Source organism: Cibotium barometz, chromosome 14 (genome assembly GCF_041138505.1).
Source record: "Cibotium barometz isolate CiBa-2024 chromosome 14, ASM4113850v1, whole genome shotgun sequence".
NCBI classification, from domain to species: Eukaryota; Viridiplantae; Streptophyta; class Polypodiopsida; order Cyatheales; family Cibotiaceae; genus Cibotium; species Cibotium barometz.
In genome coordinates, this window is record NC_141059.1 from 59,656,905 (window position 1) to 59,678,672 (window position 21,768).

Here is a 21,768-nt window from a genome sequence, read left to right on the forward strand (position 1 = left end):
TTTAATATTGCTCATAGTTTTTTACTAATAAACCTTGTACATTTTCAACTCTTCATCTTATGTGAAATATGCACCTCGTTTAAAGAACTCCTCTTCCTTACATATGTGTCATAATGGAATCATTTTAATATTGCCCATAGATTTTTACTAATAAACCTTGTACATTTTCAACTCTTCATCTTATGTGAGCATTTACTCATTTTTGGATACCCAAAATATCTCATATTTTTAATATTGCTCATAGTTTTTTACTAATAAACCTTGTACATTTTTCAACTCTTCATCTTATGTGAGCATTTACTCATTTTTGGGTATCTTCTTTTACAAATTGGATTTATCTCCTTCCTATACATGGATTGATGCTATTGGCCCATAGGAACCTTAATTGGACCATAATCCAAAATTTTTGAAAATCTAAACCCTTAGACTAAGGTCCTTTATACCCATTTCCAATAAATTCTAATTGCACATTGGAAAGTTTTTTTTGAATTTCTATTTCAGGGGAACTTATTTTAATAAGATGAGATAATTTTCTATCCCAAAAATATTAAAAATCTGAATATTCTCTCTCTAGAATATTTTCTCTCTCTAAGTTAAAACAGTTAGAAACAAGGTCTTTATATTTCTGAAGAGGGATTGATTATAGGGGAAGATACTAGACATCAAAAAGGGGGTTTGGGGGAGGAATCTTACATTCTACCCCACTTAAAAAACGCGAGATGTCCTCATCTCACAAACTGGGATAATTTCGCAAGATGCACGAATTATGAGACTTAGAGAAAAATTTAAATAAGGATTAACCACCAAGAAAAAGTCTCAAAGAGAGCAAGATTCAAGATAAGAACAAGATTTAAACTTTATTCATTCTCGGAACTTATACAATAAAGATAGAAGAACTCTTTACACTTCCATAAGCCCGTCCATCATATGATCACAAAAGCAGCACTCACAAGCTGCGCATGTATAAGGTAACTCATCTATGGGAATAATTCTGTTGGATATTGCTGCACCTATCTCAGTGGTATGAGGTGATCTAACAAAAGGACCTCTGAGAGGTAAGCCAAAAACGGGGTAAAGGCATATCTTCTCATGAGGAAGAAAACACGCCAGTAAGAAGACCCGCTCAGAAAACCCAAGATGTCTTGATCTCATGACGCAGTAGTAACGGGGACCCAAACCCAAGGCTTCGATAACCATGGCCAAGCGGACGTTGTTACGAAAGTGCTGCTGACCCCAGGGTGTTACCCTAGTTATGTCTTGATAGGTCCGCCATTTGGTCTGAGCTACAGACGTTCCCAAGTGAGGAAAAAGTGAGCGCTCATATTGTTCAATAAAATCATTCTTCACAGACTCACTTGCGTCTTGAAGGTGAGAAATCATCATGGATAAAACTAATTCCTGTTGCCAAGCCATGAAGGAGATTAAGAAGAAGGGAGATCGATGGAAGTAAGATTACTGTGAGCGACAAGTAAAAGTTACGACTTATATAAAGGAAGGAGTTAGCGTAACCTAGAAGCCAACGGTATCTTGTCACTGAAGTTTTACCGTCTTTCCATGATTTGGGTTTGGCACATATTTCTATGAAATACATTAAGAACTTTGAGATGAGGAGGTAAAAGAAGCTTGTAGGCTAAGTCATCTACTTTCATTGAATTCTGATATAAGGCTCACAATATCTGAGGGATAAGTTCTTATACTCCCCAAGAGATAAAGAACTTCTTTTGGGCCATACTCGAATGAAAACCAAAACCTTGGTATCCAAAACACCGATTTTCACTTCTGAACTCATTGCTCTGAATCCTTAAAACAGCGTGACTCCTGAGAAGTATTCTAGGGAAAGGGTCTTCCTTTTTTTAAACAGAATCTTTCTTTTATTTTAGAGAGGGAATAATTATAAGATCAAAAAGGGAGATTCTTAGTCCTGTATACCTCAAAGGCTGGGGAGGAATCTTACATTCTACCCCACTTAAAAAAGTGCGAGATGTCCTCATCTCGCCAAGTAGAGGACAACTCTTTTTCTTAAGATCCAATTTATTCTAGGGTTCCTTATATTCTGGTCAACCCAACAGAATACGGGGATAAATATCCCTTATATAGAACTCATCATTAAATAACAATTCATTTCAGATCATATCATTCATATCTTTAACACGATAATGGTCCATCAGATCAAAAATTTTTCTTTCTGAACATTCCTCCCACGGGAATTTCAGTCAAGCAAGTTTTCAATTTGTCATCCCTTAACTTGATATACCGAGTCAAGTGTTAACAGTAGCACTTTGACAGCACAATCCACTAATCTCATAGTGATTTGCTGAAATCATTATCATCATTTCAGTTATGAATATCATCACAGGGACTCGTCCCATTCATCCTCATTGAGGTTTCGCTCAGCTTATTACATTTCAACCACCATCATTTTTCAATCAGAATCCAAATCAATTCATCAATTCTCAACAGAATTAAAAATCATATCAACCACATTCAAAATCATCCTCTGGATAGCATTAACGCTTATAATTTCAAGTCTTAGATTTACTCGTATATACTGTCAGTAAAGAGCTGCAGTTATACTCTCGGTATATACGGTAGTCATGGCCCTTGGAATTAAAAGGTAAATACCATCATGTCTAGGCCTCAAGCAAGTCAGGGATTCTATATAATTGCGGTACTTCCACCTGAAGACCCAATTACCAAATTACGAATTTCAGTTTGAATATCAAATTTTATGAATTATATCACACAATTACAACCTTTTTGTGCTTCTTGAAAATTTTTTGACATATTTGGTTTCTCAGTTAATCTTCAATAACCAAATTTGCTCTGATACCAACTGTGAGATCCCTGTTCCCACCGAGCAACGGATTCAGGATACTGGCAGCGGAAGTAGCACATCATGCGCGAGTAGGGGTCTCACACTCGAGGCCTCGCCCACACGGATATCCGGACAAGAGACTAATCCGTCGGTTTGTCCAAAACCGAAACCGAAAAAACTTCCTTTACCCAGAAAGCATGGGCGATTCCACCAGGATAACTCTTTACTCTAACGTAGTCAAGATCATTACGGATCAACTGATCTGACTGCACCTTTAACGGTACTTGGTCAAATCAAGGAAGAAACTTGCACTTGGATCATTGGGATCAACGCTTTTTTCCCCATCAAGAGGCACAGCCGTTGATTCCTATCCATAGAACAATTTCTATCCGGGATTTACTTCATCTATCGTAATAATAGAAATTAAATCTCGATTTACGGATCCATCAGTCCAGCCTAACCCCATCCGATCCCATGGGTTAGCCAACCGCCCAACCACTGTAGTGATGGGATCCAATTTGGAATTTGGTTAGGTTTTGTCCCGGGTACCAAGGAAAAGAGTTCCAAGGCCCCCTAGCCGGAAGTTCATGCAAACATAAAACTAGTCACACCACTTACATACCCAATATGAAATTGCCTTTTTCTTAGCATCAGCTAACTTTAAAACAATCCTTTAATGAAACCATAGTACCACTGATCACAATCTTCCAATTTATCCGGTTGATTCATAATTTCCCATCATTCCTTCATTAGAGTATCTATGGCGTCATTGGCAACTAGAACGCTCACCACCTGTCCACATAGGGGCCTTCATAATAGTTCCTAGCCCATAATACTCGGCAATATAATCACTTATAAAAATTCAAGATGGACTCTCGTTGAAGATCAGCAAGATCAACCAACAGATCCATATAAAGAGCCATGGACTCATCCATTGAAGACGAGCAAGGTCAATCAACCAGATCCATGCCCGGTTTCACAAAACAACTCTTACTCCTTGTTCCAATATCTTCCTCGACGCACGCGTGGGTATCCTGGGCAACCCAGAGCCCAAGCACCGTATGGTCAGCACCCTCTAGGATCCTTCGCAGGTGACCTAGCGCTTCACTCATAGGCCGCTTCCTTGGTCCCTCATCCACCGTACCGGAAGCTCACCATTTAAATCGAACCGAGGCTGGTCAAGACCTCGGTCGACCTTGCTACGCGAGACGTCCTCCATTGACTCTCCGTCAGCAGTTGCAACTTTAACAGTTAGGTCTTCATGACCTTAATCCACAAGATGGTCAAAATGCTTCCCCAGCATTCTTGACATAAAACAGTCATTTACAAACAGTCACAAAATACAGTTTCTAAATCGAACTCTTGTCTTTCCACATTATCCCTCCTTAGTCCACATTACTTATTCCACATTCCATTCAATGTGTACTCATTCTCATCCATTTCCTCATATCGACGACACATTAATTCACATTCACATCCATACATCCACATTTACATGCATACATCCATTTTCACATCCTCATTTATACATCCACATCCCATATCCACATTCATATATACACATCCATATCCACATCCATACATCCACATCCATACATCCACATCCACATCCACATCCACATTCACATTCATATCCACATTCACATTCATATCCACATCCACATCCACATTCATATCCACATTCACATCCTCATTTATACATCCACATCCACATCCACATCCACATCCATACATCCACATCTACATGCATACCTCCATTTTCACATCCTCATTTATACATCCACATCCCTTATCTACATTCATACATACACATCCATATCCACATCCACATCCACATTCATATTCACATCCATATATCCACATCTACATGCATACATCCATTATCACGTCCTCATTCATACATCCACATCCACATACATACATACATCCACATCCACATACATACATACATCCACATCCACATTCCCATTCACATCTATACATCCACATCTACATCCACATACATACATACATCCACATCCACATTCCCATTCACATCTATACATCCACATCTACATCCACATCCACATTCCCATTCACATCTATACATTCACATCTACATCCACATACATACATACATCCACATCCACATTCCCATTCACATCTATACATCCACATCTACATCCACATTCACATCCACATTCCCATTCACATCTATACATCCACATCCACATCTACATCCACGTTCACATCTATGCATATACATCTTCATGCATACATCCATTTTCACATTCATACATCCATACTCCCATCTCCACATCCACACATCCACATACATACATCCATTTCCACATTCCCATTCATGTAACCCCATATGCCTTCACATCTAATCTTTTACATCACATCCATTCTCTTTCTATCACAACCCATATACATCTTATCCTATCACATACACTTCTTACATCATCCCATACACATCTTATCACATCTTAATTCATCTTATCACCTCTTATCACCTCTTATACACCTCTTATCACATCCTATCACATCTCATATCTATTTATAGAATACAAGAGAATTCTTATATTTGATATAAGATTTCTTTACACATTTACTTATGCATAAATTCCATTTAAGGAGATTAATACTTCCGAAGAAAAATCAATCTTTTATGCATCTTCCTATGCATAAATTCATTTTAAATGAAAATGACACTTTTGAATTAAAATTCAATCTTTTATGCATCTTCCTATGCATAAATTCAATTTAGATGAGAATGACACTTTTGAATTAAAAATCAAAATTTTTTTATGCATCTTCTTATGCATAAAGTCAATTTGGTAGGAATTACACTTTTAGAATAAAAGAATTTCTCTTATGCATCTAAGTTATGCATAAAATCCATTTATGATGAAAATCACACTTTTAGTATAAAAAGAATATCTTTTATGCATACCTCCATGCATGAAATCTAATTATGATAAAAGTAACACTTTTATAATAAAATAATCAACTTTTATGCATACCTCTATGCATGAAATTCAATTGTGACAAAAGTAACACTTTTACATTAAAATAATCATCTTTTATGCATACCTCTATGCATGAAATCCAATATGATAAAAGTAACACTTTTGATATTAAAAAAATTATCCTTTATGCATACTTCTATGCATGAAAATTAAAAATGATAAAAGTAACACTTTTGATATAAAAATTTTCCTTTATGCATACTTCTATGCATGAAAATTAAAAATGATAAAAGTAACACTTTTAATATAAAAAATTATCTTTCATGCAAAAATGATAAAAGTAACACTTTTGATATAAAAAATTTTCCTTTATACATACTTCTATGCATGAAAATTAAAAATGATAAAAGTAACACTTTTAATATTAAAAAATTATCTTTTATGCATACTTCTATGCATGAAAATTAAAAATGATAAAAGTAACACTTTTAATATAAAAAAATTATCTTTTATGCATACTTCTATGCATGAAAATCAATTATGCATAATATAAAAATCAATTTCTCTATGATTACAATGAATATCTTTCAATTAATCTAGGATGATAATTCCTAGAATATGGTAGGAAGTCCTCTTTTTATGCTTTGAATGAAATTATTTTATGCATAATTTTTATAAAAATTTTACCATAGCTCCGCTGATAAATCTCAATTTTTCTAAGGGATAAAGCTTATCATTAAGGAAATAATTAAAATGATCTCTAATTGGATCATTCATCCATAATGGATTGAATCATCAATATACATAAACTAAAAGCATAGAAAAAAGCCATTAATTTGGCCTCAAGCATAGCTTAATCTTGGGTTAAGGAAAAGCTTTATGAAAAGCTTGATTTGGATTGAGAATGGGTCATGAGTATGACCATTTCTTGATTGAGAGAGAGAAATTACATAAAAACTATTAGAATTTAAACATAAATGGAAATTAACTTCAATAGCATTTATTAAATTATGTAACTCTTCACTAACATTATCAATTCACTTCAATAGCATTCAAAAAAAAACCATACCAATTAAGCTTCTCAAGCTTGAGAGGGGTTGAGAAGAGAGAAACATTGAGAAATTATAGAAAAGATCAATATTCACTAATTACCTTACAAATTGCTTGATTGTTTGTTCACGGTAGAGGCCCATAAACCTTGTACATTTTCAACTCTTCATCTTATGTGAAATATGCACCTCCTTTAAAGAACTCTCCTTCCTTACATATGTGTCATAATGGAATCATTTTAATATTGCTCATAGTTTTTTTACTAATAAACCTTGTACATTTTCAACACTTCATCTTACGTGAAATATGCACCTCCTTTAAAGAACTCCCCTTCCTTACATATGTGTCATAATGGAATCATTTTAATATTGCTCATAGTTTTTTACTAATAAACCTTGTACATTTTCAACTCTTCATCTTATGTGAAATATGCACCTCCTTTAAAGAACTCCTCTTCCTTACATATGTGTCATAATGGAATCATTTTAATATTGCTCATAGATTTTTACTAATAAACCTTGTACATTTTCAACTCTTCATCTTATGTGAGCATTTACTCATTTTTGGATACCCAAAATATCTCATATTTTTAATATTGCTCATAGTTTTTTACTAATAAACCTTGTACATTTTTCAACTCTTCATCTTATGTGAGCATTTACTCATTTTTGGGTATCTTCTTTTACAAATTGGATTTATCTCCTTCCTATACATGGATTGATGCTATTGGCCCATAGGAACCTTAATTGGACCATAATCCAAAATTTTTGAAAATCTAAACCCTTAGACTAAGGTCCTTTATATCCATTTCCAATAAATTCTAATTGCACATTGGAAAGTTTTTTTTGAATTTCTGTTTCAGGGGAACTTATTTTAATAAGATGAGATAATTTTCTATCCCAAAAATATTAAAAATCTGAATATTCTCTCTCTAGAATATTTTCTCTCTCTAGGTTAAAACAGTTAGAAACAAGATCTTTATATTTCTGAAGAGGGATTGATTATAGGGGAAGATAATAGATATCAAAAAGGGGGTTTGGGGGAGGAATATTACATTCTACCCCACTTAAAAAACGCGAGATGTCCTCATCTCGCAAACTGGGATAATTTCGCAAGATGCACGAATTATGAGACTTAGAGAAAAATTTAAATAAGGATTAACCACCAAGAAAAAGTCTCAAAGAGAGCAAGATTCAAGATAAGAACAAGATTTAAACTTTATTCATTCTCGGAACTTATACAATAAAGATAGAAGAACTCTTTACACTTCCATAAGCCCGTCCATCATATGATCACAAAAGCAGCACTCACAAGCTGCGCATGTATAAGGTAACTCATCTATGGGAATAATTCTGTTGGTTATTGCTGCACCTATCTCAGTGGTATGAGGTGATCTAACAAAAGGACCTCTGAGAGGTAAGCCAAAAACGGGGTAAAGGCATATCTTCTCATGAGGAAGAAAACACGCCAGTAAGAAGACCCGCTCAGAAAACCCAAGATGTCTTGATCTCATGACGCAGTAGTAACGGGGACCCAAACCCAAGGCTTCGATAACCATGGCCAAGCGGACATTGTTACGAAAGTGCTGCTGACCCCAGGGTGTTACCCTAGTTATGTCTTGATAGGTCCGCCATTTGGTCTGAGCTACAGACGTTCCCAAGTGAGGAAAAAGTGAGCACTCATATTGTTCAATAAAATCATTCTTCACAGACTCACTTGCGTCTTGAAGGTGAGAAATCATCATGGATAAAACTAATTCCTGTTGCCAAGCCATGAAGGAGATTAAGAAGAAGGGAGATCGATGAAAGTAGGATTACTGTGAACGACAAGTAAAAGTTACGACTTATATAAAGGAAGGAGTTAGCGTAACCTAGAAGCCAACGGTATCTTGTCACTGAAGTTTTACCGTCTTTCCATGATTTGGGTTTGGCACATATTTCTATGAAATACATTAAGAACTTTGAGATGAGGAGGTAAAAGAAGCTTGTAGGCTAAGTCATCTACTTTCATTGAATTCAGATATAAGGCTCACAATATCTGAGGGATAAGTTCTTATACTCCCCAAGAGATAAAGAACTTCTTTTGGGCCGTACTCGAATGAAAACCAAAACCTTGGTATCCAAAACACCGATTTTCACTTCTGAACTCATTGCTCTGAATCCTTAAAACAGCGTGACTCCTGAGAAGTATTCTAGGGAAAGGGTCTTCCTTTTTTTAAACAGAATCTTTCTTTTATTTTAGAGAGGGAATAATTATAAGATCAAAAAGGGAGATTCTTACTCCTGTATACGTCAAAGGCTGGGGAGGAATCTTACAAATTGTATAAGTTTATTTCAAACAAGCACTAGAATCTAGCATGTTGAGAGTGAGTTCTATTGTCCTCTAAGCGAGTTCCTTTGAGCAAACAAAAAAATCCAGTAGGGCATGGCAAAGGAGACCCTAAAAAGAAGGGGGATTTTAGAAATGATACCTCATTCTTCCGTTGAATTTTAATTTTAATTTATGACATCCAAAATCAATTCCAATGTAACCACCTGTTGCTCCCTATGTTCTGTCTCAGACCTTGGGTGTCCAACCATTCTCCTTGCCATTGCCTCTGTATATCAGGGCAGTTACCTTCAAAATTAGGAGATATTGTGGGATTTCTTGACTTTTCAATCCATAATGCTTCATCCTTGATCTCCTCTACACAATTGTGCATTTCTTGATCAATTTGGCCAAGTGCATTAGGGTTTTGAGAGAAGACGGGGTTTAGGGTAAAATTCTTGTGCATATGATGGGATTCTCATCATTCCCTTGCATATTGGTTGCATTGACTCGAGCCTCTACTTTCTCTTTATCATTCCCATTGCCTCTACTTTCTCTTTATCATTCCCACGCATTTTCCTAATCAGTTTCACTCTATACATGCAAAAAGTCCAACAATTAATCATTAATGCTTCTTGCATTGGGTAAGGGCATTGTTCGTTTCTCTTTGGTTGGATGACTATTGCAAGCCTTGGAGTAAGTGTACAAGGAGCGTAATGCAAGCTTGATTATATGCTAAAGTTGTAATGTAAGTACATGCTTTGAATTTTAAGAAATAAAACACTCTACTCTCTTCACATTGCTGGATTCTCAATCAAATTGTATAAGTTTATTCTAAACAAGCACTAGAATGTAGCATGTTGAGAGGGAGTTCTATTGTCCTTTGAGCGAGTTCCTTTGAGCAAACAAAAAAATCTAGTAGGTATGGGGCAAAGGAGACGCCAAAAAGAAGGGGAAATTTAGAAATGGTGCCTCATTCTTCCGTTAAATTTCAATTTTAATTTATGACATCCAAAATCAATTCCAATTTAACCAACCTATTGCTTCGTATGTTCCGTCTCAGGTCTGGGTCTACATATCGAGGAAGTTACCTTCAAAATTAGGAATTATTGTGTGATTTCTTGACTTTCCAATCCATTATCCTACTTCCCTTGATCTCCTCTACACAATTGTCTATTTCTTGATTAATTTGGCCAAGTGCATCAGGTTTTTGAGAGAAGTCGGGGTTTAGGTTATGCATATGATGGGATTCTCATAATTCCCTTGCATATTGATTGCATTGCCTTGAGCCTCTACTTACTCTTTATTATTCCCACACATTTTCCTAATCAGTTTTACTCTAAACATGCAAAAAATCTAACAATTAATCAATAATGCTTCTTGCATTGGTTATGCCTTGGTGAGGGCATTGTTCATTTCTGTTTGGTTGGATGACTCTTCCAAGCCTTGGAGCAAGTGTACACGGAGCATAATGCAAGCTTGATTACATGATAAAGTTGTGTTGTGAGTATATACTTTGAATTGTAAGAAATCAAACACTCTCCTCTCTTCACATTGTTGGATTCTCAATTAAATTGTATAAGTTTATTTAAAACAAGCACTAGAATCTAACATGTTGAGAGGGAGTTCTATTGTCCTTTGAGAAAGTTCCTTTGAGCAAAAAAAAGATCTAGCAGGGCATGGCAAAGGAGACCCCAAAAAGAAGAGAGAGTTTAGAAATGGTCCCTCATTCTTACGTTGAATTTCAATTTTAATTTATGACATCCAGAATCAATTCCAATGTAACCCTGTCACTCCGTATGTTCCTTCTTCTCAGACCTTGGGTCTCCCACCATTCTCCTTGCCATCGTCTCTGCATATCAGGGAAGTTACGTTCAAAATTAGAAATTATTGTTGGATTTCTTGACTTTTCAATCCATAATCCTTCTTCCCTTGATCTCCTCTACACAATTGTGTATTTCTTGATCAATTTGGCCAAGTGCATTAGGGTTTTGAGAGAAGACGAGATTTAGGGTAAAGTTCTTGTACATATGATGGGATTGTCATCATTCCCTTGCATATTGGTTGCATTGCCTCGAGCCTCTACTTTCTCTTTATCATTCCCACACATTTTCCTAATCAATTTTGCTCTATACATGCAAAAAATCTAACAATTAATCATGAATGCTTCTTGCATTGGTTATGCCGCCTTGGTGAGGGCATTGTTCGTTTTCCTTTGGTTGGATGACGATTGTAAGCCTTGGAGAAGGTGTACAAGGAGCATAATGCAAGCTTGATTACATGCTAAAGTTGTAATAATGTGAGTACATGCTTTGAATTGTAAAATATCAAACACTCTACTCTCTTCACATTGCTGGATTCTAAATCAAATTGTATATGTTTATTCTAAACAAGCACTAGAATCTAGCATGTTGAGAGGGAGTTCTATTGTCCTCTGAGCAAGTTCCTTTGAGCAAAGAAAAAAATCTAGCAAGCGTGGCAAAGGAGACCCCAAAAAGAAGGCGGAGTTTAGAAATGGTGCCTCATTCTTCCGTTGAATTTCAATTTTAATTTATGACATCAAAAATTAATTCCAATGTAACCACCTATTGCTCCGTATGTTCCATCTCAGACCTTGGGTCTCCAACCATTCTCCTTGCCATCGCCTCTATATATTGGGAAAGTTACCTTCAAAATTAGGACTTACTGTGGGATTTCTTGACTTTTGAATTCATAACCCCTCTTCCCTTGATCTCCTCTACACAGTTGTGCATTTATTGATCAATTTGGCCAAGTGCATAAGAGGTTTTCACAGAAGACCGGGTTTAGGGTAAAATTCTTGTGCATATGATGGGATTATCATCATTCCCTTGCATATTGGTTGCATTGCCTCGAGCCTCTACTTTCTCTTTATCATTCCAATACATTCTCCTATTCAAATTTACTCTATACATGCAAACAGTCCAACAATTAATCACAAACGCTAGTTATTAAATTCATTAGGCTGGATTGGATGTTAACCAGTGGAGGGAATCTTACTATCCGGGGACAGATCTCTCTCGAGAATGCAAGCTTGATTACATGCTAAAGTTGTAATGTGACTACATGCTTTGAATTGTAAGAAATCAAACACTCTACTCTCTTCACATTGCTGGATTCTCAATCAAATTGTATAAGTCTATTCTAAACAAGCACTAGAATCTAGCATGTTGAGAGGGAGTTCTATTGTCCTTTGAGCGAGTTCCTTTGAGCAAAAAAAAAAAAACTAGCAGGGCATGGCAAAGGAGACCCCGAAAAGAAGGGGGAGTTTAGAAATGGTGCCTCATTTTTATGTTGAATTTCAATTTTAATTTATGACATCCAAAGTCAATTCCAATGTAACCACCTGTTGCTCCTTACATTATGTGTCAGACCTTAGGTCTCCAACCATTCTCCTGCCATCACCTCTATATATCGGGGAAGTTACCTTCAAAATTAGGAATTGTTGTTGGATTTCTTGAACTTTCAATCCATAATCCTTCTTCCCTTGATCTCCTCTACACAATTGTGCATTTCTTGTTCTATTTGGCCAAGTGCATTAGGGTTATGGGATTTAGGGTAAAACTCTTATGCATATGATTGGATTCTCATCATTCCCTTGCATATTGGTTGCATTGCCTCGAGCCTCTACTTTCTCTTTATCATTCCCACACATTTTCCTAATCAGTTTTACTCTATACATGCAAAAAATCCAACAATTAATCACTAATGCTTCTTACATTGGTTATGCCTTGGTGAGGGCATTGTTCGTTTCTCTTTGGTTGGATGACTATTGCAAGCCTTGGAGAAAGTGTACAAGGAGCATAATGTAAGCTTGATTATATGCTAAAGTTGTAATGTGAATACATGCTTTGAATTGTAAGAAATCAAACACTCTACTCTCTTCACATTGCTGGATTCTCAATCAAATTGCATAAGTTTTTTTTAAACAAGCACTAGAATCTAGCATGTTGAGATCAAGTTCTATTTGCCTCTGAGCGAGTTCCTTTGAGCAAACAAAAAAATCTACTAGAGCGTGGCAAAGGAGACCCCAAAAAGAAGGGCGAGTTTGGAAATGGTGCCTCATTCTTCGGTTGAATTTCAATTTTAATTTATGACATCCAAAATCAATTCCAATGTAACCACCTATTTCTCCGTATGTTCCCTCTCAGGCTGGGTCTCCTACCATTCTCCTTGTAAGATTCCTCCCCCAACCCCTTTTTGATGTCTAGTATCTTCCCCTGTAATCAATCCCTCTTCAGAAATATAAAGACCTTGTTTCTAACTGTTTTAGCCTAGAGAGAGAAAATTATTCTAGAGAGAGAATATTCAGATTATGAATATTTTTGGATAGAAAAATAACTCATCTTATAAAAATAAGTTCCCCTGAAACAGAAATTCAAAAAGAATTTTCCAATGTGAAATTGGAATTAATTGGAAATAGGTATAAAGAACCTTAGTCTAAGGGTCTAGATTTTCAGAAATTTTTGGATTATGGTCCAATTAAGGTTCCTATGGGCCAATAGCATCAATCCATGTGTAGGGAGGAGATAAATCCAAATTGTAAAAGAAGATACCCAAAAATGAGTAAATGCTCACATAAGATGGAGAGTTGAAAATGTACAAGGTTTATTAGTAAAAAACTATGAGCAATAAAATTTTGACACATATGTAAGGAAGGGGAGTTCTTTAAAGAAGGTGCATATTTCACATAAGATGAAGAGTTGAAAATGTACAAGGTTTATTAGTAAAAAACTATGAGCAATAAAATTTTAACACATATGTAAGAAAGGGGAGTTCTTTAAAGAAGGTGCATATTTCACATAAGATGAAGAGTTGAAAATGTACAAGGTTTATTAGTAAAAAAACTATGAGCAATAGAATTTTGACACATATGTAAGGAAGGGGAGTTCTTTAAAGGAGGTGCATATTTCACATGCTTGAATGAGTTTTAAACTAAAAAATAATGTGATATTTTTATCTCTCATATCTCTTGAACCAAACCAAATCAAAATGGAACCAAATCGAATCAAAAAGTAACCAAACTAGGTCCAAATCTAGTCCAAAATCAACTAAACTGACTTGGAAAATTCTAGAATCAGTTTGCTTGGTTAGGAGCTCAATTTTTCCTATAAATAGAAGCCTTCCCTTGTTGAAAAAGATATAATGTCTTATGCATTGTTACTCTACTCTACCGAAGCCAAGAACTGTGAATTCTTTAATAATTCACTAGTTTTTGATACTTCTCTCTTTCTTCCATCCCCATTGGTGGCTCCATCAACATACTAAACCAATTGATTGGTTGGGGGCCTCTACCGTGATCAAAGAATCAAGCAAATTATAAGATAAGTATAGTGAATTTTGATCTTTTCTATAATTTCTCAATGATTCTCTCTTCTCAACCCCTCTCAAGCTTGAGAAGCTTAATTGGTATGGTTTTTGAAATGCTAATTAATTAATGATAGTAAAGAATTACATAAAATTCTATTTATATTTAATTCTAATGGTTTTTCTCTCTCTCACTTAAGAAATGATCATACTCATGACCCTTTTTCAATCCAAATGAAGCTTTTCATAAGGCTTCTCCTTAATCCAAGATTAAGCTATGCTTGAGGCCAAATTAATGGCTTCTTTCTATGCTTTTAGTTTATGTGTATTGATGATTCAATCCATTATGGATTGATGATCCAATTAGAGACCATTCTAATTATTTCTTGAATGATAAGCTTTATCCCTTAGAAAAAATTGAGATTTATCAGTCATAGTAGTGGAGCTATGGCAAGTTTTTTATAGAAATTACGCATAAAATAATTTCATTCAAAGCATAAAAAGAGGACTTCCTACCATATTCTAGGAACTATCATCCTAGATTAATTAAAAGAATATTATTATGCATGGAGATATGGATGTTTGCATGTAGATGTAGAGGTATGGATGTGAGTGTGAATGTGGAGGTGGATGTATGCATGGAGTTGTGGAGGTATGCGTGTAGATATGAATGTATGTAGATGGGGATGTTTGGATGTGAATGTGGATATGGAGTGTGGAATAAGTAAGGTGGGTTGATGAGGGATAATGTGGAAAAATGAGAGTTAATATAGAAATTGTATTTGTAAACTGTTTGTAAATGCTATTTGTAAATGATTGTTTTATGTCAAGAATGCTGGGGGGAGCATTTTGACCGTCTTGTGATTAAGGTCGTGATGATAAAGTTGCAACTGCTGACGGAGAGTCAATGAAGGACATCTCGCGTAGCAAGGTCGGCCGAGGTCTTGACCAGCCTCGGTGCGATTAAAATGGTGAGCTTCCGGTACGGTGGATGAGGGGCCAAGGAAGCGGCCTATGAGTGAAGCGCTAGGTCACCTGCGAAGGATCCTAGAGGGTGCTGACCATACGGTGCTCGGGCTCTGGGTCGCCTAGGATACCCACGCATGCGTCGAGGAAGATATTGGAACAAGAGTAGGAGTTGTTTTCTGAAATCGGGCATGGATCTGGTTGATTGACCTTGCTGGTCTTCAATGGATGAGTCCATGGCACTTTATATGGATCTGTTGGTTGATCTTGCTGATCTTCAACGAGAGTCCATCTTGATAAGAGATTATATTGCCGAGTATTATGGGCTAGGGATTAGGAAACGGCCCCTGTGTGGACAGGTGGTGAGCGTCCTAGTTACCAATGATGCCATAGATACTCTGATGAAGGAATGATGGGAAAATTAAGAATCAACTGGATAAATTGGAAGATGGTGATCAGTGATACTATGGTTTTATTAAAGGATTATTTTAAACTGGATGAATCTGTGAAAAGGCAATTTCATATCGGGTGTGTGAGTGGTGTGACTAGTTTTATTTTTGCATGAACATCCGGCTAGGGGGCCTTGGAACTCTTTTCCTTGGTACCCGGGACAAAACCTAACCAAATTCTTAATTGGATCCCATCACTACAGTGGTTGGGCGGTTGGCTAACCCATGGGATCGGATGGGGTTAGGCTGGACTGATGGATCGGTAAATCGAGACTCAAACTTTTGTTTTTACGATAGAAAAAAATAAATCCCGGACAGTAACTGTTCTATGGATAGGAATCAACGGCTGTGCCTCTTGAATGGGGAAAAAAGCGTTGATCCCAATGATCCAAGTGCAAGTTTCTTCCTTGAACTAACTAAGCATCTTATAGATGTAATTGGATCATCTCGATCAGAAATGATCTTGACTACGTTAGAATAAAAAGTTATCCTGGTGGAATCGCCCGTGCTTTCCGGTAAAGGAAGTTTTTCCGGGTTCGGTCTTGGAACAACCGACGAATTAGTCTCTTATCCGGATATCCGTGGGCGAGGCCCCGAGTGTGGGACCCTTGTCCCGTGCGAGAAGCGCTACTTCCGCTGCCAGTACCCCGAATCCGTTGCTCGGTGGGAACAGGGATCTTACAGTTGGTATCAGAGCATTTGGTTAATAAAGATCAACTGAGAAGACAAATATATCAGAAATTTATCAAGAAACATAAAAAAGGTATAATTGTGTGAGATAATTCATATAATTTGATATTCAAACTAAAACTCGTAATTTGGTAATTGGGTCTTCAGATGGAAGTACCGCAATTATATAGAATCCCTGACTTGCTTGAGGCCTAGACATGATAGTATTTACCTTATAATTCCAAGGGCCGTGACTACCCGTATATACCGAGAGTATACTGCAGCTCTTTACTGACAGTATATACGAGTAAATCTAAGGCTTGAAATTATAAGCGTTAATGCTATCCAGATGATGATTTTGAATGTGATTGATATGATTTTTAATTTTGTTTGAAAATTGATGAATTGATTTGGATTCTGATTGAAAATGCTGATTGAAAAATGTTGATTTTTAAAAATTAGTTGAAATATAATGAAACCACAATGAGGGGGAATGGGACGAGTCCCTGTGATGATATTCATAACTAGAATGATGATAACGAATTCAGCAAATCACTATGAGATTAGTGGGTTGTGCTATCAGATTGCTACTGTTAATACTTGACTGGTAGATCAAGTTAAGGGATGTCAAATTGAGAACTTGCTTGACTGAAATTTCCGTGGAGGAATGTTCTGAAGGAAACTTTTCGGTCTAATAGACCATTATCATGTTAAAGATATGAATGATATGACCTGAATGAATTGTTATTTAATGATGAGTTCTATATAAGGGATATTTATCCCAGTGTTCTGTTGGGTTGACCAGAATATAAGGAACCCCAGAATAAAATTGGATCTTAAGAAAAAGAGCTGTCCTCTACCTTGCGAGATGAGGACATCTCGCACTTTTTAAGTGGGGTAGAATGTAAGATTCTCCCCAGCCTTCGAGGTATATAGGAGTAAGAATCTCCCTTTCTGATCTTATAATTATTCCCTCTCTAAAATAAAAGAAAGTTTCTATTTAAAAAAGGAAGACCCTTTCCCTAGAATACTTCTCAGGAGTCCCACCTATTTTAAAGATTTAGAACAATGAGTTCAGAAGTGAGAATCGGTGTTTTGGATACCAAGGTTTTGGTTTTCATTCGAGTACGGCCCAAAAGTTCTTTATCTCTTGGGGAGGATAAGAAGTTATCCCCCAGATATTGTGACCCTTATATCTGAATTCAATGAAAATAGGTGACTTAGCCTACAAGCTTCTTTTATCTCCTCATCTCAAAGTTCTTAATAACTTCTATAGAAAATTGTGTCAAACACAAATCATGGAAAGACGGTAATAAAACTTCAGTGGCAAGTTACCGTTGGCTTCTAGGTTACGCTAGCTCCTTCCTTTATATAAGTCGTAACTTTTACTTGTCGCTCACAGTAATCTTACTCCCATCAATCTCCTTTCTTTCTTAATCTCCTTCGTGGCTTGGCAACAAGAACTAGTTTTATCCATGATGATTTCTCACCTTCAAGACGCAAGAGAGTCTGTGAAGAAAGACTTTATAGAACAGTATGAGCGCTCACTTTTTCCTCACCTAGGAACTTCTGTAGCTCAGACCAAATGGCGGACCTATCAAAACATAACTAGGGTAACACCCTGGGGTCAGCAGCACTTTCGTAACAATGTTCGCTTGGCCATGGTTATTGAAGCTTTGGGTTTGGGTCCCCGATACTACTGCGTCATGAGATCAAGGCATCTTGGGTTTTCTGAGCGGGTCTTCTTTTTTACTGGCGTGTTTTCTTCCTCTCATGAGAAGATATGCCTTTATCCCATTTTTGGCTTGCCTCTCAGAGGTCCTTTTGTTAGATCACCTCATACTACTGAGATAGGTGCGGCAATAACCAGCAGAATCATTCCCATAGATGAGTTACCCTATACTTGTGCAGCTTGTGAGTGCTGCTTTTGTGACCATATGATGGACGGGCTTATGGAAGTGTAAAGAGTTCTTCTATCTTTACTGTATAAGTTCCGAGAATGAATAAAGTTTAAATCTTGTTCTTATCTTGCTTTCTTTAAGACTTTTCTTGGTGGTTAATCTTGATTAAAATTTTTCTCTAAGTCTCATATTCGTGCATCTTGCGAAATTATCCCAGTTTGCGAGATGAGGACATCTCGCATTTTTTAAGTGGGGTAGAATGTAAGATTCCTCCCCCAACCCCTTTTTGATGTCTAGTATCTTCCCCTGTAATCAATCCCTCTTCAGAAATATAGAGACCTTGTTTCTAACTGTTTTAGCCTAGAGAGAGAAAATTATTCTAGAGAGAGAATATTCAGATTATGAATATTTTTGGATAGAAAAATAACTCATCTTATTAAAATAAGTTCCCCTGAAACAGAAATTCAAAAAGAATTTTCCAATGTGAAATTGGAATTAATTGGAAATAGGTATAAAGAACCTTAGTCTAAGGGTCTAGATTTTCAGAAATTTTTGGATTATGGTCCAATTAAGGTTCCTATGGGCCAATAGCATCAATCCATGTGTAGGGAGGAGATAAATCCAAATTGTAAAAGAAGATACCCAAAAATGAGTAAATGCTCACATAAGATGGAGAGTTGAAAATGTACAAGGTTTATTAGTAAAAAACTATGAGCAATAAAATTTTGACACATATGTAAGGAAGGGGAGTTCTTTAAAGAAGGTGCATATTTCACATAAGATGAAGAGTTGAAAATGTACAAGGTTTATTAGTAAAAAACTATGAGCAATAAAATTTTGACACATATGTAAGGAAGGGGAGTTCTTTAAAGAAGGTGCATATTTCACATAAGATGAAGAGTTGAAAATGTACAAGGTTTATTAGTAAAAAAACTATGAGCAATAAAATTTTGACACATATGTAAGGAAGGGGAGTTCTTTAAAGAAGGTGCATATTTCACATAAGATGAAGAGTTTAAAATGTACAAGGTTTATTAGTAAAAAAACTATGAGCAATAGAATTTTGACACATATGTAAGGAAGGGGAGTTCTTTAAAGGAGGTGCATATTTCACATGCTTGAATGAGTTTTAAACTCAAAAATAATGTGATATTTTTATCTCTCATATCTCTTGAACCAAACCAAATCAAAATAGAACCAAATCGAATCAAAAAGTAACCAAACTAGGTCCAAATCTAGTCCAAATTCAACCAAACTGACTTGGAAAATTCTAGAATCAGTTTGCTTGGTTAGGAGCTCAATTTTTCCTATAAATAGAAGCCTTCCCTTGTTGAAAAAGATATAATGTCTTATGCATTGTTACTCTACTCTACCTAAGCCAAGAACTGTGAATTCTTTAATAATTCACTAGTTTTTGATACTTCTCTCTTTCTTCAATCCCCATTGGTGGCTCCATCAACATACTAAACCAATTGATTGGTTGGGGGCCTCTATCGTGATCAAAGAATCAAGCAAATTATAAGATAAGTATAGTGAATTTTGATCTTTTCTATAATTTCTCAATGATTCTCTCTTCTCAACCCCTCTCAAGCTTGAGAAGCTTAATTGGTATGGTTTTTGAAATGCTATTGAAGTTAATTAATTAATGATAGTAAAGAATTACATAAAATTATATTTATATTTAATTCTAATGGTTTTTCTCTCTCACTTAAGAAATGATCATACTCATGACTCTTTTTCAATCCAAATGAAGCTTTTCATAAGGCTTCTCCTTAATCCAAGATTAAGCTATGCTTGAGGACAAATTAATGGCTTTTTTCTATGCTTTTAGTTTATGTATATTGATGATTCAATCCATTATGGATTGATGATCCAATTAGAGACCATTCTAATTATTTCCTAAATGATAAGCTTTATCCCTTAGAAAAAATTGAGATTTATCAGTCATAGTAGCGGAGCTATGGCAAATTTTTTATAGAAATTACGTATAAAATAATTTCATTCAAAGCATAAAAAGAGGACTTCCTACCATATTCTAGGAACTATCATCCTAGATTAATTAAAAGAATATTATTATGCATGGAGATATGGATGTTTGCATGTAGATGTAGAGGTATGGATATGAGTGTGAATGTGGAGGTGGATGTATGCATGGAGTTGTGGAGGTATGCGTGTAGATATGAATGTATGTAGATGGGGATGTTTGGATGTGAATGTGGATATGGAGTGTGGAATAAGTAAGGTGGGTTGATGAGGGATAATGTGGAAAAATGAGAGTTAATATAGAAATTGTATTTGTAAACTGTTTGTAAATGCTATTTGTAAATGATTGTTTTATGTCAAGAATGCTGGGGGGAGCATTTTGACCGTCTTGTGATTAAGGTCGTGATGATAAAGTTGCAACTGCTGACGGAGAGTCAATGAAGGACGTCTCGCGTAGCAAGGTCGGCCGAGGTCTTGACCAGCCTCGGTGCGATTAAAATGGTGAGCTTCCGGTACGGTGGATGAGGGGCCAAGGAAGCGGCCTATGAGTGAAGCGCTAGGTCACCTGCGACCGAAGGATCCTAGAGGGTGCTGACCATACGGTGCTCGGGCTCTGGGTCGCCTAGGATACCCACGCGTGCGTCGAGGAAGATATTGGAACAAGAGTAGGAGTTGTTTTCTGAAATCGGGCATGGATCTGGTTGATTGACCTTGCTGGTCTTCAATGGATGAGTCCATGGCTCTTTATATGGATCTGTTGGTTGATCTTGCTGATCTTCAACGAGAGTCCATCTTGATAAGAGATTATATTGCCGAGTATTATGGGCTAGGAATTAGGAAACAGCCCCTGTGTGGACAGGTGGTGAGCGTCCTAGTTACCAATGATGCCATAGATACTCTGATGAAGGAATGATGGGAAAATTAAGAATCAACTGGATAAATTGGAAGATGGTGATCAGTGATACTATGGTTTTATTAAAGGATTGTTTTAAACTGGATGAATCTGTGAAAAGGCAATTTCATATTGGGTGTGTGAGTGGTGTGACTAGTTTTATTTTTGCATGAACATCCGGCTAGGGGGCCTTGGAACTCTTTTCCTTGGTACCCGGGACAAAACCTAACCAAATTCTTAATTGGATCCCAGCACTATAGTGGTTGGGCGGTTGGCTAACCCATGGGATCGGATGGGGTTAGGCTGGACTGATGGATCCGTAAATTGAGACTCAAACTTTTGTTTTTACGATAGAAAAAAATAAATCCCGGACAGTAACTGTTCTATGGATAGGAATCAACGGCTGTGCCTCTTGAATGGGGAAAAAAGCGTTGATCCCAATGATCCAAGTGCAAGTTTC